Here is a 17361-nt window from a genome sequence, read left to right on the forward strand (position 1 = left end):
TATGATGAGACCAGCTTGATTTAAATATTTTTTTTTTTACCAAAGCTGATGGTCTTGCGAGGCTGTGAAACTTTTTTCTCCAACAGTGGAGAAGGGGGGAGGGGGCAGATTAATGGGTGGGGCCGGTGGTTGGGGGGTGACTACTAAAAACCAATGAACAAAATGGCTCTAACAGTCGGAGATGAACGCGTAAGTTAAATTCAAGGGGGTGGGGGGACCCAGAACAATACAATTAACCTGACGCCACACCGAGCACACAGTTTGGACAAAGATACGAATAAATGTCCTCGCGATCTCAATGCCGGTCCCAATTAATGAGCCCCCCGTGGCGTTCGGAGAATGAAAAAGTTGAATAATTACACTACTCAGTTCAACACGTGGTAGGGGTTTCGCGACCAATATCATCCATGATAGAGGTTAGTTGGGTTATATCGCATAAATATAAATGCGTCGTTAAACCCGACACCACTCGACACAGCCAATTTGTTAAGGTTTGTCACGTAAAAAAAACGTGGTCAATTCGATACTAGTTCAGCAGTAACGGGTTGCTGTGTTGGAAAGTAAACCCACTGCAACATTTACAATTCGAGTACCGTAACGTTTCGCCAGTAATTACTACAATAACAAGCAGCATCATCGAGCGACAGCCAGAAGTTGTGGATAAATCCTCCTGTTTCCGTTTGAAATAGAGGAAGGGATATATGTGATGTCGTCACTTGTGCGAAGGCCATTACCGGTTGGGTTAATTACAACTACCACAAAGGAATATTCTTAAACATCATCATGGTTACTACAACGATGCAACCTATGGCCCGACAGGATTGACGTTACTATTTTTGCATTCCCTTAACAACCACTGTTGACACATCCGGTCCGGGTTAATTATGGGAGCTCGTGTTGAAGTGTTGAACCTCAGGATCATTCTGGACAACAATAGCTATCTATATTTATCTTATCTATGAAAGTAATTTTTATGTGTTTGTTTGCCTGTGCGTGTCTGCCTGCTTGTGACGCGTTTAACGGACAAACTATTGGGTTTCAAATTTAACAAGTAGACAAATACAATAAATTAAGCTTCCAGATGAACATTTAATTTTTTTGGCCCCGAGTGCAGTGCAAATAAAAGTATGGAAATCAAACTTTGTAGAATGTATGCTGATCTGCGTAATGATACATTAGAGCTGTGCGCACATCTGCGCATGCGCGGAACTCCGACTCGCGGTTGCACCAAGCAACCCAAAAAACTTTGCTTAGCGAGAGTTGTCTTCAGGCATGATGTAGCTCACAGAACTTAACTCCATGATGGCTGGAGTGGATGGCACCACCAGAGAAAGGAGCCTTGATGCTTGCTCCTACACAACCTTGCAGTTTGTCGTTTTTAGTGTTTTTTTATTTTTACACATAATGTCTTTGCTATTATTTCTTATGACCACAAAGCACTTTTAGGTCCCTTTGTTCGTACCACACCCCCCCCCCCCCAAAGCAGCTCCATTTATCTTTCCTGGTGTTCTTCTTCGGAGATATCAGCGCAGACCGGGCAGGGGAGCCGGCGCTTTAGTGAGGCTGAGAAGATAGGCTTATCGACCCCCCACCCGGTATCCTAATCTTAGTAGCCAATGTTCAGTTCCGTGAGAAAAAGCTGGACAAGTGAAGATCGAGAATCTCCTACCAATGAGATGTGATGGAGTAATGTCCTTCGTTTGATCGAATCATGGCTCTCCATACTGGTGTTGGAACTCGCAATTCAGCCCACTAGATGTTTCATCGACCGGGGGGGGGGACAGAACAAAGGCACCAGTGAAAAGCAAAGCAGAAGATTTGGGGTACGCTTCACGATTAACCACTCTTGGTGGATACAAAGCTCTCCCCCGTGGCCACCGTTCGGCAAATCAGATCACACTTCCATCCTGCTCCTACCCATTTATTAGGCAGACGCAGGAATTGCCTGTTACTAGAACTATTCAACACGGGTCTAACAAATCGAAATTTGTGCGTCAGGACTGTTTTTCTTCCGTGGACTGGGAAATGTTCCAGGTCACCGAGAATAACAATCGACAAGCACAAAGACTCAGTTACCGGGTTCATCAAGAAGTGCACAGAGGATGTTGTTCCAACAGTAACGATTCCTACATATCCCAACCAAAATCCGTGGATGGTAGTATTCATGCAAAACTAAAAGTGCGAACCACCACATTTATCCATGGTAGGGCGACTGGGAACATGGATTAATACAAACAGGCCAGCTACGACCTCCGAAAGGGAATCTTTGTGTTCATTCATCCCATGCATATGTAATGCAGGCGAAAGCGACCTTCCGGATGTGACGTCACGAGGAGGCGGAGCCAGGTGACGTGGGTGAAAGGTTGGGGTCCTTAAGCGGGTAAACCGGAAAGAGAAGGCAGTCGGGGTGTGAATGGAAAGGTGTGGGGCCACGCGGGCGTACGAGCCGAGGGGGCACCGTCGAAGCGGGAGCCAACCCCGGGAACAGTAGGGAGCTACTGGGAGGTGTAAAGCTGCAGATAGAGATAGGCAGTAAGGCTGTGTGTGAGGGGCAGCGGGGTGGCTGCCAAGAGTCGCAGGAGCGACGAGGAGGCGAGACAGCACGAGGCTGTCAGAGCTGCAGCAGGAACAGCCAAGGGAGCTGTGTGAGATTACAGCAGCGGAGCTGCTGTGGGGCTGCAAGAGCGACAAGAACAGCAGCGGGGCTGCTGATGGTGACTGGAGTGACATCGGAACCAGCACTGAGAGAATAAGAGAGACAGCCGTGTGGGAACGCAGTACGGACGGAATAAAGGACACTGAGCCAGAGATCGTGGTCAAGTCTTTTATTACACTGGGGTCAGAAGTGAAACGGCATGTCTAAGCAAGTAAGGAAGAAAATTCCCCCGGCGCCAGCATCGGCTTCTTCGTCCGACGACGACGAATTCCCTCCGACCACGGATTCTGCTGGGGTGGTGGAGGAGAGCCCTGCTGAGGCGAGCACGGGGACGGGCGTGGAAGATGTCGGCGGGATGGCGGGTCCGTCAACAACATCGGACGCTGATCAAAGATGGCAACAGGTGGCAGAACAACTGGAGACACTCAAGGACGTCCTGGCGCATCTATGTCACCTCGTTACGCCAAGGACGACGACGGAACGAGAAGGTGCTCCACGGGCCGCCACGTTGCCTGCCCTGCCGCCGCCATTGGCCACGCGGCAAGAAGACGCCATCTTGCGCGCTCCGCGGCGCCAAACCGCCATCTTGGCCACGCCGCGGGCCGACGCCATTTTGAATTTGCCTCCAGAACAACCATCATTGGAAGACGGCGTAAAGAGGAGTCGGAGTCGCCACCTTACTACAGTTAAGGAATTCTCTATCGGGGGCGATTGGAGCGCTTTCGCCTGCCGATTTTTGGCGGCGGTTCGTTCAGCAAGATGGACCGATGCGGAGGCTTTGGAAGTGTTGCCGACTCTACTGGACGACGAATCTGTTCGATTTTTCCGTTCCATAACGGCCGATAAGAAGAAGACTTTATGTGGAGTTTTTGAGGAAATGGCCGACGCCTATGAGCCACCTGACGACGCGCATCGGCGATTCGCTCAACGACAACGAGCACCCGAAGAATCGCCCGTGGCGTTCAGGGGTGCGGTGTTGGAGCTGGCCATGGCAGCATATCCTGACACGCCATAGGATCTGCTCGAGCCTCTCATATTGGGAAAAATGCTGGAGCTGTCTCGGGATCTGGGGATCCCCATGCCTGTGTGTGGGCATGAGAAGCTCACGTCCCGGGCGGCAGCAAAGTGTCTGGATGCGCAGTTTAATCTCCGTCGCTGGAAGCAAGTGGCGGCATGGACGGGTGGGCCCGTCAAGGAAGGAGGCGCGATGGGGTGGGACCCCACAAGGGCGATCTATGTGCCGGATGAGCGGGGTCCTCGGGAGCTGACGGCCGCCTCCTCTCCATGGTCGGGACGCGGAAGGCCGGGGCCGCGCGCTACGCCATCGGAACGGGGCCGCCGGGATGCAAGACCTGCGCTTCGGCGCAACGAGGCCGATTGCTTCCGCTGCGGCCGTAGGGGCCATTACGCCAAGGATTGCTGGGCCCGCTTCCCGGGTCCGCCGCAGCAGGAGCCCACAACACCGGACAAGCCGACCAAGGAACCTCCGAAACAGGCATGTCGGCACGCACCAGACACTCGGCAAGGCTTTACACCTCACCCACCACCTTTGTTGCGCGATCCTATTGTTGTTGTTAAAGAAAGGCCATCGACGGGGCCTTGTCATTCAGTTACGCAGTGGCGCAAATTGGCACGGAGAGTTGTCGCGGCCGCTACGGGTTCGTCCACTGTACCGGGGTCTATACAAGGTGTGGACGTGCGCATTTTGGTCGACTCGGGAGCGTCTGCGACTATTATATCGGATGTCATTTTCCATCTGTTGGGCATTCCGCCGGGGGCTGTGCGTCCGGTTTATGGGTCTTGCGTCGCTGCGAACGGGGGTAGTATGGGTATCGTGGGACAGGTGGATGCTAAGATATCTATAGGGGATGTGTCGGCTTCGGGCGTTGTGTTAATATAGAGATCTTTGGCGGTTCCTTGCTTACTAGGCACGGATTTTTTGGCTAAGATGCCCATTTTGATTAAAATCAATGAGAATTGTATTGAATTGCCGGGGGGCCGTCGAATCTCGTTTCTGCCGTCGCCCTGGGGGCGACCTGCTTCGGCCGTACAGGTGCAGGCGCTGTCCGTCGCATCTGTGGACATCCCACCTGGTTCACAGATGCTTATACCCTTGCGGTATCGGAAGCCCCTGCCCAATCGGCTAGGAGCAGTAGGGGTCTTGTTGTCGCCATCCGCCACGATAACAACAGGATTGGCGTTAGTTGGGGCACAGACCATCGTCCGGCCGGATCAATTACCGGTTTTACAGGTGCTTAATGCGGGGGTGGAAAACATCCGTGTTCCGGCCGGTACGGTTGTGGCACATGCCACTACGGCGTTTGCGACGCACGATTGTCCGCATCGCCGGGGAGTGGTCGCTGGTGTTTCCGAGCCAAGGGGTTCGGATAATCGTTGGATCGCTACCTTATGTGACGAAAATTCTTCCCTGTCCGTGGGGCAACGTGATGCGCTGCGTAAATTGTTGCTGACGTATTCGGATGTGTTCAGCTCCGACGATTTGGATTTGGGACGCACATCGTTGCTTTCCCATCACATTGAGACGGGCGACGCTGCCCCTATTCGGTTAAATTCGCATCGGATGAGTCCAGCGGAGCGAGAACACGTTCGGGGGGCGGTGGAAGACATGTTGGCTGCGGACATTATATCGCCATCTAACAGCCCATGGGGCGCTCCTGTGGTCTTGGTTAAGAAAAAGGATGGCAACTTGCGATTTTGTGTTGATTTCCGGAAATTGAATAAGATATCGGTGGCAGATGCGTACCCCCTGCCGCGTATGGACGACTCCCTTGACGCATTGTCGGGGGCTAAGTTCTTTTCCACACTGGACCTCTCTTCGGGATTTTGGCAGCTTCCCCTTGACGAGTCCTCACGGGAGAAAACCGCATTCCGTACGCCGCAGGGGTTATTTCAATTCAACTGCCTCCCGATGGGATTGAATGCGGCCCCTGCTACGTTTCAAAGGTTGATGGAGCTCGTTTTGACGGGGTTGCAGTGGGAGACGTGTCTTATATATTTGGACGATATTATTGTGTTCAGCCGCACATTCGAGGAACATTTAGTGCGGCTGGAGACAGTATTCACGAGGATGCGCTCTGCCAATTTGAAATTCAAACCAAAGAAATGCCACCTACTGCAACGGTCCGTCCGTTATTTGGGGCACATTGTGAGTGCAGAGGGGGTGTCCACGGATCCGGAAAAGACGGCGTGCGTCCGGGATTGGCCGACTCCGGCCTCCGTGGGGGATGTTCGGCGGTTTTTGGGATTTGCCTCGTATTACCGAAGATTTGTGCCGGGGTTTGCGACGATTGCGAGGCCCTTGCATCTCCTTACGGGTAAAGGACGGAAATTTGTTTGGGGAGAGCCGGAAGAGGCGGCCTTTCGGAGTCTGCGTGATCTATTGGCTACGGCCCCGACATTGGATTATCCCGATTTTGATCGCCCTTTCATTCTTGATACGGACGCGAGTGACACAGGTATTGGGGCGGTATTATCACAGTCTAAAGGGGGCGTAGAGCGCGTCGTGGCGTATGGTAGCCGAGTCTTGTCGCCTGCGGAAACACGCTACTGTGTCACTCGTAGAGAACTTTTGGCGGTTGTTTTTTTCCTACGCCAATTTCGACCGTACCTTTACGGTCGTTCGTTTATTGTGCGTACGGATCATGCGGCCTTGCAATATGCACTCAAAATGGACCAGCCATCGGGACAGTGGGCACGTTGGTTGGACACGCTGCAGGAATTTTCCTTCCAAATTCAACATCGGAAGGGAGTGCGCCATGCGAACGCTGACGCACTTTCCAGATTACCAGGGCGCGCCCCTTGTAAATGTGCGTCGGGGACGCATAGGTGTTCGCCGATTCTGAACCCCCCTCCCGCTCTCCGAGATGGTCTGCTTATGTGGCAAGAAAGGTTCCAGGAAAGCTGGCGTGTGGTGGTACCAACGTCCTTGCGATTTGAGTTGATTAGAACTCTCCATTGTGACACACTATTGCATTTAGGGGTGCAGAAGACTTTGTTGACGTTACAACGTCATTATTTTTGGCACGGCATGGCGACAGATGTCGTAGGGCACGTGCGCGCGTGCCCTGAATGCGCCCGGCGTAAGCCGCCTAAACATCCTTACGTGCCGCCTCTCCAGTCGATTCAGGTGTCTCGAGTCAATGAATTGGTGGCACTGGACATATTGGGACCCTTCCCACCATCGGCGAGGGGAAATAAATATTTGCTGGTAGGGGTTGAGTATCTCTCCCGTTGGCCGATGGCCTGGCCGTTGCCCAATCAGTCGGCCGCGGCCATCACCGACGCCTTTTTGTTTGGGTACATTATGGACAAGGGGGCGCCTGAGAGACTCCTCATGGACCAGGGCCGAAATTTCTCTTCTAAATTATTGGCTGAAGTGTGCGCAGGCCTTGGGACTAAGAAAATACGGACATCTCCATACCATCCGCAGACGGATGGTATGGTTGAGCGGCTGAACAGGACATTGTCTGCCATGCTTTGCCATACTGTGAGTGAACAGCAATCAGATTGGGATCTGCACATCCCCGGAGTGCTTTCGGCGTACAGGATGACGCCCCATGCGGCTACAGGGTATTCGCCGTTTTACCTTATGTATGGTCGGGAAAACGTGCCTCCGGTGGATGTGCAATTGGGTACTGGGGTGAAGGGACCTCATAAACCACTCCCTGAATACATTCAGGACACGGTTCGCCGGGTTACGGAGGCGCGGGAAAACGCCCGCGTGGCTACGGCCAAAGCCCAGGCCCGGAACGAGCGGTATGCTCGGCGGTCTGAGGGGGAGTGCCCCTGGAAGGTGGGAGACCTGGCCTGGCTCCATTGCCCGCAGGTGCGGCCGGGGACCTCTCCTAAATTGCACAAACCTTGGCATGGTCCTGTGCACCTCATTGAGGTTCCCAATCCACAGTCGGCGCGCGTTCAGATTGGGCCTCGCCGTTGGTTTGTTCATACGTCGCGGTTAAAACCATATGTTGCTCCCCTACGTGATGCGTCATCTCCCAATGTTGCCTTGCCGGGGTCTGTTGCTGCTGACTCTGACTCTTCCCCGCCTGCGTCCATTGATCTTGCTAGAGCGCCTGTCGTACCTGTTCCAGACAGGCCGACCGTGACACCGCGGGGGAGGAGTGGGCCTGTTCGGAGGGCGCCTGCCAGGGCTGCGGGACCTTCAAGCCCGGCGACCCTTCCGACCCCGCTGCAGGCGCATTCGCGGAATACGACCAAGACTGATTCGTCAGGGACACGAGACGTCGGTGGACTTCCAATCGCAGCAGGGGAATTACCCCCTGTCATTCCTCGTGTTCCATCGCGTCCCCGTTCTACAAGTGGGCCGCCGACCGTCCGGGACGGGCCGGCGACCCGCACTCGTTCCAAATCGCTTACGGTTCGTTGATTGTATGTTGTTATTGTTCTTGTTCTTGCCGTCGTATTTATCGCATGCTTTCGTACGTTCGTCGATGTTACTTGTGTTGTTGTTCTTGTTGTTATATTGCATGCTTAGTGTCCTTTAAGGGGGAAGGTCGGTTCACCGCATTACGCTTTGGTATTGTTCAGCAGAGGTCGGCTGGGTTTTTTCTATGGGGGAGGGTGGTGTAATGCGGGCGAAAGCGACCTTCCGGATGTGACGTCACGAGGAGGCGGAGCCAGGTGACGTGGGTGAAAGGTTGGGGTCCTTAAGCGGGTAAACCGGAAAGAGAAGGCAGTCGGGGTGTGAATGGAAAGGTGTGGGGCCACGCGGGCGTACGAGCCGAGGGGGCACCGTCGAAGCGGGAGCCAACCCCGGGAACAGTAGGAAGCTACTGGGAGGTGTAAAGCTGCAGATAGAGATAGGCAGTAAGGCTGTGTGTGAGGGGCAGCGGGGTGGCTGCCAAGAGTCGCAGGAGCGACGAGGAGGCGAGACAGCACGAGGCTGTCAGAGCTGCAGCAGGAACAGCCAAGGGAGCTGTGTGAGATTACAGCAGCGGAGCTGCTGTGGGGCTGCAAGAGCGACAAGAACAGCAGCGGGGCTGCTGATGGTGACTGGAGTGACATCGGAACCAGCACTGAGAGAATAAGAGAGACAGCCGTGTGGGAACGCAGTACGGACCGAATAAAGGACACTGAGCCAGAGATCGTGGTCAAGTCTTTTATTACACATACAAGCACATATTTAGTGCCATTTGGATTCCTTCGGATATTTTCGTGATTTTTTTTTATCTTTCCAATGTTTGTTAGACATTCTATTGCAATGTTGTAGAGCTGACAACCTCAAACATTTCGTTGCACCTACAATAACATCAGCTTCACTGTCTGTGAGCAATAAACTTGACTGAATACAGGGAGTCAGCCAACGGCGAAGTGGATGATGCAGAAATGTTTCTACTCAAGCCAAGACAATAACAGTTATAGGTTAAGGAAAAATATTTTTCAATGACGTTTAATATTGTGCTTTTTTTTACTCTAAAATGTTTTTAGTCATTGTTTAAAACCTTTCACAAATATTATTTCTATTAAAAGGAAAAACTTTTAAATTGTATAGGGCTGCTTCTAAATGCTCATCAAAATGGTTTTCAATTAAGTGTTTTATAAGTGTGATAAATCCCGTTCAGACGACGTCTTGACTTCAGAGTTGTTTATTCGTTTCTCCCGTTTACAGCCTTCCACCGCATTTGTAGTGGTGGTATTGACGTGCGCCGACTGTGACAGTGATGGATCACGGGGCGGCGCGGGGTGCGGGGTTGGGCACGCGTTGTGGGCGTGGTGTGGACGCGCGCGCCGGGAGTGACAGATGACGGGGCGGCGCGGCGTGGGTGGTGAGGCACGATGAGATGTGGGAAAAGAGGATCGTAGCCAGCACCCGGCGATTGGTCGAATAAGTGGGTGCTCGCAGCGACGTCCGCAGGTGGGGTATAAAGGGGGACGCGCGAGAGCACTCGGGGAGAGTTACCCAGTTGAAGACCCGAAGACGGAGCTGAAGACCTAGTGCCCCGAGACCCCTAGTCCCGCCGTCCTTGTGGGGACCGGGGCCCTGTGTGGCTCGGAGGCGAGGCTGTGGGACCCGGGGTCCGACGCCCCCGTGGGTCGGGCTGGGGACCCACAGTCGAGACGGATACCCCGGGCAGGGAGTGTCCCGAGTAGCTCAGTGGCGTTAGTCGCCGAGTAGCTAAGTGGATGTTGGTCATCCGAGTAGCTCAGTGGCGTTAGTCGCCGAGTAGCTAAGTGGGTGTTTGTCACCCGAAATACTAAGTGGATGTTGGTCATCCGAGTAGCTCAGTGGGTGTTAGTCGCCAAGTAGCTAAGTGGGTGTTTGTCACCCGAGATACTAAGTGGGTGGTTGTCACCCGAGATACTAAGTGGGTGTTTGTCACCCGAGATACAAAGTAGGTGTTAGTCACCTGTGAACGAGTTTGATAAAATAAAGAGTGTGTTACCCGTGAAGTCGTCTCCCGCCGAGTTACTACATTACAACTGGCGTCAGAAGTAAACCTGTCTTCAAGGAGTATGGACACGAGGAAGACTACCCGTACCCACGAGCGAGGTCGGGACGACGACGGCGTACCGGGGACACCGACCTCGGGAGTAGAGGACGAGGAGTTGCCGCCGATGCAGCACTTCGCGGTGATGGCCGACGCTCCGCTTGCCTCCGACACCAGCCTCCAGGACGCGCACGCCCGGTTGGCGGAGTTGCTACTCGCCGCCGCCGCTGTCTTGGCCGACATCTCCGTTCCGGCGAGCGGAAAAAACGGCTGCGGGGGTCGTGGAGGAAGCGACGGTGGAGGATTCCCGCCAAAAGGCGCTTCGCGCCAAAAGTCTGGAAGTTGCCGCCGTTTTTGGGGGGCCGCCACCGATTGGCGGGAAAGACGGACGCCACGTGGCCGGACACCTCCGCGCAGCGCAGCCCACGTCATCAGCGCGCGCCGGAGCCCTCCATTTTGCGCCTGACAACCGAGCCGACATTTTACACAGCTACAGCGGAGCGCGGGAAAATCTCTCCGACGTCGACGACGATCGGGTCCTCCAGCAAAGATTGCCCGCGCTGTCGGCGTTCAAGGCGGATGGGGGCGACTGGGGAGCCTTCCAACGAAGGTTCCTCGCTCATCAGGAGATGTCGGGGTGGTCCGACACCACTGCCCTGCGTGCGTTGCCAGCGATGCTTGACGACGACGCGCTTGCAGCCTTCACATCTGCTGCAAGGTCGTCCCGCTCTACGCTCCAGGCCGCACTACACCTGATGGCGAAGGTGTTCGGGCCGCCCTCCACGTGTCGCCACCAGTTCTACGATCGGCGGAAGGTGGCTGGAGAAACGACACTCGCCTACCGCACGGCACTACTCGCCTTGGCGGACGCAGCTTTTCCCCGCATGGATAAGGAGGGGAAGGACGCCATGGTGACGGAGCAGCTGCTGGTGTTGGCCCACGAGTTGGGGGTCCCCATCAACGTGGCGGACGAGATGGATATCTGCTCCCTGGCGATCGCCACGAGCATTCACGCGTACGAGGTCCTCAAACGCAAGCCGGGGGTCGTCTGCAAATGGGCGGGGAACGCGGCACTGGCCGCCACGATCGCCGAACCTCAGCCAGCTGCGGTGCAGGAGCAGGCCTTCGCTGCATCGCGTCCGGGGGAGTGGAGAACGGGAGGTCGTTCGCCCACACGTTCGCCCCGCAAGCTGGAGCAACCGAAACCTACGACGTCCGTCGTCTGCTACAACTGCGGCCTTCGGGGTCACGTCGCAGCCGGGTGCCGGGCCCCGCGTCAGCGCGCCACAGGACCACGTCGGGACGACGACCAGGGCCACAAGTCATCCCAACAAAACCCGGCAAGTCGCGGCACCTCACACGTTCGGTCCACAAACACGGCACATTCGGGTCGCCGCTTCGCGGTGGGGGGTTCGCGGCTGGGTGCCGGGGGTTCAATTCGGCGAGGGGGGTCCGTACGCGGCCCGCAAGCAGTCGAGTGGTCCGAATTGGCCTCACAGGATCGTGGCTGCGTCGGCCGGGTCGTCCGTGGTAACGGGGTTCATTGACGGGGTTGAGGTCCGGGTGCTTGTTGACACGGGTGCGTCGGCCACCATCATCTCGGACCTTATTTATAACATTCTTCCCGTCCAAAGTAGACCCCTTCTGCCAGTAGACGTGCCATTTTATGCGGCGAATGGGGGATTCCCTGGGGATCATCGGCCAGATTCGGGCGACTATTTGCATTGGTGACATTAAATTGGCGGGCCCTATTTTTGTATCATCATCGCTGGCCGTTCCCTGTTTGCTAGGTACGGACTTTTTGTCCAAAATGCCCATCAAAATTCTTATAGATCAGGCCTGCATAGAGCTTCCGTCAGGTCGGAGGGTTGCGTTCTTGTCGAGCCCTACCAAAGTGCGCACGGTTTGTGCGACGGTGCAGGCGCTGGCGACTCACACTGTACGGGTGCCCCCGGGATCGCAAATGTTAGTACCCCTTCGGTTCAGGAAGCCACTCGAGGTGGGTGCGGAGGCACAGGGGGTGCTGTTGGGGCCGTCAAACAGAGCCAGTAAGGGCCTCGACTTAGCGGTTGCTCAAACCATGGTGAGAGGGGACAGTGAGCCGTTCGTAATGGTCCTGAATACGGGGTCGCGGCCGGCCGTAATTGCGCAGGGAACGGTGCTGGCTCACGCCGCGCCGCTACCCGTTGAGGAACGGCTCGTGGCTCAAGCAGATTTCACTGTTAAGTCGCATCCTCAAAGTGATGAGGGGACTGAGTGGTTGGACTCGCTGTGTGCCGGTTCTGCTAACTTGTCCGGGGTGCAATTGGGAGCATTGAGGGGTTTGCTAATCGAGTTTGCTGACGTGTTCAGCAAACATAAGTACGATATCGGCTGCACTGACCTGTTGCGCCACCACATAGCTACAGGGGACGCGGCCCCTATTCGTCAGAATCCCTTCCGGCTCAGCCCAGCCGAGAAGGAACATGTGCAATCGGCGGTTAATGATATGTTGGCGGCCGATATCATTTCGCCCTCTTCTAGTCCGTGGGGTGCTCCTATTGTCCTAGTAAAGAAACAGGACGGGTCCTTGCGGTTTTGTGTCGATTTCCACCGCTTAAACAAAATCTCGATGGCGGATGCGTATCCGCTCCCCAGGATGGATGAGTCGCTGGATGCCTTGGCGGGAGCGCAGTTTTTTTCCACACTCGATCTGCTTTCTGGATTTTGGCAATTGCCACTCGATAACGAGTCAAAACCTAAAACTGCTTTCCGGACACCTGGGGGCCTATTTGAATTCAACCGTTTGCCCATGGGCTTACATTCCGCTCCCGCCACGTTCCAGAGACTCATGGAATTGGTTTTGTCAGGCCTCCAATGGGATACCTGTTTGATTTATCTCGACGATATCATCGTCTTTAGTCGGACTTTCGAGGAGCACCTCCAGCGACTGAGAGCGGTGTTCCTCAGGATGCGTTCCGCTAAGCTTAAATTTAAACCGGCTAAATGTTTTCTGCTTCGGGAATCGGTCAGGTATTTGGGCCATATCGTGAGTCGTTCAGGGATCTCGACGGACCCTGCTAAGACGCATTGCGTCAGCTCATGGCCAACGCCAACCTCGGTCACGGAGGTTCGTAGTTTCATTGGTTTCGCCTCCTATTACCGTCGTTTTGTCAAGCAATTTGCCACCATAGCCAGGCCCCTGCACGCTTTGACGGCTAAGGGTGTGAGGTTTCACTGGGGGGCGGAAGAGGAGGCTGCGTTCTGCTCCCTCCGTGACGCCTTGGTGCAGGCTCCCCCCTTGTGTTACCCCGATTTCACACAACCGTTTTTGCTTGACACGGACGCCAGCAATACGGGTATCGGGGGGGTGCTCTCACAGGTGGTCGGGGGGGTTGAACGGGTGGTCGCCTACGGTAGTAGGGTTCTTTCCCCCGCCGAACAACGCTATTGCATAACTCGTCGTGAATTGTTAGCCATTGTGTTTTTTACACAGCAATTCAGGCCGTATCTTTACGGCCGTCATTTTACGGTCCGGACGGACCATGCGGCTCTACAATACGCTATGCGCGTGGCACAGCCATCGGGCCAATTGTCCCGATGGTTGGAGGTCCTTCAAGACTACCAATTCACGACGATTTACCGCAAGGGGTTGCGACGCTCAAATGCGGACGCCTTGTCGCGGTTGCCGCCGTGCACGGACTGCACATGTTTGTTGGGATCGGCGCGGTGCAAACCCCCGGTCGCCGGCACCCCGGGAGTTGCGCTCGCCGCCACTGACACCCCGGGAGAGGACGCCCCCACGGGGAGGGATTCGCTGTTGTCGTTGCCCCTCATTGAGTGGGGCCGCCTCCAGATGTCCGACAGCTCCCTACTTACGCTACGTCGGAAAGTTGGCGCTCCCGAAGAAGGGGAGGCGCGGGTCGGTTCCTGGGTGTGCAGACAGGGCCTTTTGATGAAGTGGGACAACATGTCCCGGCGTCACGTGCTCGTTGTGCCTGTTGCTATGCGGGGTAGGGTTGTTCTGGCAGCTCATGAACGGCTCATGCATCTGGGTTTTCACAAAACGCTCGCCCTAATCCAGCGAGACTATTATTGGCCGGGGATGGGTAACGACGTGGCGAATATTCTTAAGGGATGCGTAGGGTGCGCCAAAAGGAAACCGCCACCATTGGCAGCTAATCCACCGCTGCAATCCATTCAGGTTTCGCGTATAAACGAATTGGTAGCGTTGGACATCTTGGGGCCCTTTCCGGCTACACCAAGTGGAAATAGGTTCCTGCTGGTTGGCGTGGAATACTTCACCCGATGGCCTATGGCATGGCCGCTCGCCAACCAGTCGGCTGCGGCGGTGGCGGACGCCTTTGTCCAGGGTTATGTGTTGGACAAGGGCGCCCCCGAACGCTTGCTGACGGATCAAGGAAAGAATTTTTCGAGCGTTTTGTTGCGCGAGGTGTGCGACCTGTTGGGTACAAAGAAAGTGCGTACTTCCCCCTACCACCCGCAGACTGACGGGATGGTTGAGCGTCTGAACAGGACGATTACGTCTATGTTGTGCCAACAGGTCTGCGACGATCAGGTTGATTGGGACTTACAGGTGCCGGGGGTACTCGCGGCCTATCGAATGGCCCCTCATGCGGCGACGGGGTTTTCCCCATTTTTTCTTATGTATGGGCGGGAGGCCGATCCGGCCATGGACGTCCAACTGGGGATTTCCCAGCCACGTGCAAAATCTAAATTGGCAGACCACATCAAATTTAATATCGCCAAATTGACTGAAGCGCGGGAGGCGGCAAGGTTGAATTCGCGGTCGCGGCAAATTGCGAACGAGAAATTGCATGAGCGGAGGGTGCATACGCATGATTGGAAACCAGGCGATAAGGCCTGGCTGCATTGTCCACATGCACCGTTGGCTACGTCCCCCAAGTTGTTGAGACCTTGGAGGGGACCGGTGGAAATTGTGCGGGTTGCACGACCCCAGAGTATACAGATTAAATGGGGGAAACGCCGTTGGTACGTGCACCCCTCCCGACTGAAGCCCTATGCGGCACCGTGTGACCCCGTTCTGTGCCGTGACGACCGGGCGTGTGATGTGACCGTCGACTCGGGGAGGGAGGTGTCGCAGGCTGATCCTCACGTGTCTCCACCTGACCCACCCCCAGGTGCCTCGGGCTTGACGGCTGCTGACCGTCGAGAGCCTGAACCCCGGGGCACGCACGGGTCCTCGTTGCCTGGCCGATGTCTTCCTGAACCGCCGGCACCACCGGACGTTCAACCGCGTCTGCTGCCGTACGACGGACCGGCAAGGCGGACTCGGGCTAGGTCTCAACAATTTTCATGAAGACGTTTTTTCTCTACACCGAGCTCGCCCGGTGTTCCCCTCTGCCGGGGTACTGTCCCGTTGTAGGGACGCTCGGAAGAAGAAGGGGACACTGCACAAGTCGAAAGAAAAAAAAAAAATTTTCCATTTATTTTCCTTTTTGCATATACATTGCTATTGTCACTCGCCGGTTTGTATATATTGTTCTATTGTCGCGGTGGCATTGGTTGAGGGTTGCGGATGGTAGTGTTCGCGTCGTGTTGTGTTGTTAAGTTAGTTGTTGTTCTTGTTGTTGTGTTGTGTTACGGGGCACACAGGGCGGTTTGTATATTTTTCTAGCAGCCGGGTCGGCTGCGAGCTATGTGGTAGGGGGTGATGTAGTGGTGGCATTGACGTGCGCCGACTGTGACAGTGATGGATCACGGGGCGGCGCGGGGTGCGGGGTTGGGCACGCGTTGTGGGCGTGGTGTGGACGCGCGCGCCTGGAGTGACAGATGACGGGGCGGCGCGGCGTGGGTGGTGAGGCACGATGAGATGTGGGAAAAGAGGATCGTAGCCAGCGCCCGGCGATTGGTCGAATAAGTGGGTGCTCGCAGCGACGTCCGCAGGTGGGGTATAAAGGGGGACGCGCGAGAGCACTCGGGGAGAGTTACCCAGTTGAAGACCCGAAGACGGAGCTGAAGACCTAGTGCCCCGAGACCCCTAGTCCCGCCGTCCTTGTGGGGACCAGGGCCCTGTGTGGCTCGGAGGCGAGGCTGTGGGACCCGGGGTCCGACGCCCCCGTGGGTCGGGCTGGGGACCCACAGTCGAGACGGATACCCCGGGCAGGGAGTGTCCCGAGTAGCTCAGTGGCGTTAGTCGCCGAGTAGCTAAGTGGATGTTGGTCATCCGAGTAGCTCAGTGGCGTTAGTCGCCGAGTAGCTAAGTGGGTGTTTGTCACCCGAAATACTAAGTGGATGTTGGTCATACGAGTAGCTCAGTGGGCGTTAGTCGCCAAGTAGCTAAGTGGGTGTTTGTCACCCGAGATACTAAGTGGGTGGTTGTCACCCGAGATACTAAGTGGGTGTTTGTCACCCGAGATACAAAGTAGGTGTTAGTCACCTGTGAACGAGTTTGATAAAATAAAGAGTGTGTTACCCGTGAAGTCGTCTCCCGCCGAGTTACTACATTACACATTCATACACTCGGTTCCCTTGCCTCCCTCTCCGCTCCCTCACGCTGCTGGCAGACAGCGTGAGAGAGACTGCCGCGGCCCGCCACGTGGCTGGAGCGGGACCACGGCACCAGCGTGGCTTCCCCCCCTTCATTCCTCCGCACACTGACCACGTGCTGTCTTTCTCCACGTCTTATAACACCTGGCCCACGTGATACCACGTAGCCAATCCTCAGCCACACCGCTGGAAATTTCTCGAAGATACTGTCCAGCTCCAGGGCTACGCCCCTGGCTCGACTCCCCATTGCCTGAGACCGGCAGAACCCATAACTATTGCCCAGGTGTAACCTCATTACATAAGTATAAATGCTGTTTGAAGATTAAACACAGAATTGGTTAAGTGTACATTGTATTTGTAGGCGCAGCTTTCTTGTACCAAAAATAAGCTACGCATGAACCTAAATGGAGCAATAAGTCTGACACGTGTTTGATATGTCTTAAATAAAACTACTGTTTCTTATTTCTTATTTACACAACGAACGATTTCCAAATTTATATCTAGTCTTTTACTTTATCACGTGATCACACTGTCAAAGACTTGTCTACTCGCTCCATCTCGTTCTTCTCCTGGCTTCCCTTTTATACTGCCAGACCGGAAGTGACGTCATGAGTTCAACCAACAGTGTGTCTAACCAAGGGGGATTCTAAACAGTTGGAATATTGAGAATAGGTATCCCCCCATTCTGTTTTTCTAACAATAAACAACGCTGTCTGATAATAGGTT

The sequence above is a fragment of the Lampetra planeri genome, chromosome 72, assembly GCF_965212315.1.
Source record: "Lampetra planeri chromosome 72, kcLamPlan1.2.h2, whole genome shotgun sequence".
Lineage (NCBI taxonomy): Eukaryota > Metazoa > Chordata > Hyperoartia > Petromyzontiformes > Petromyzontidae > Lampetra > Lampetra planeri.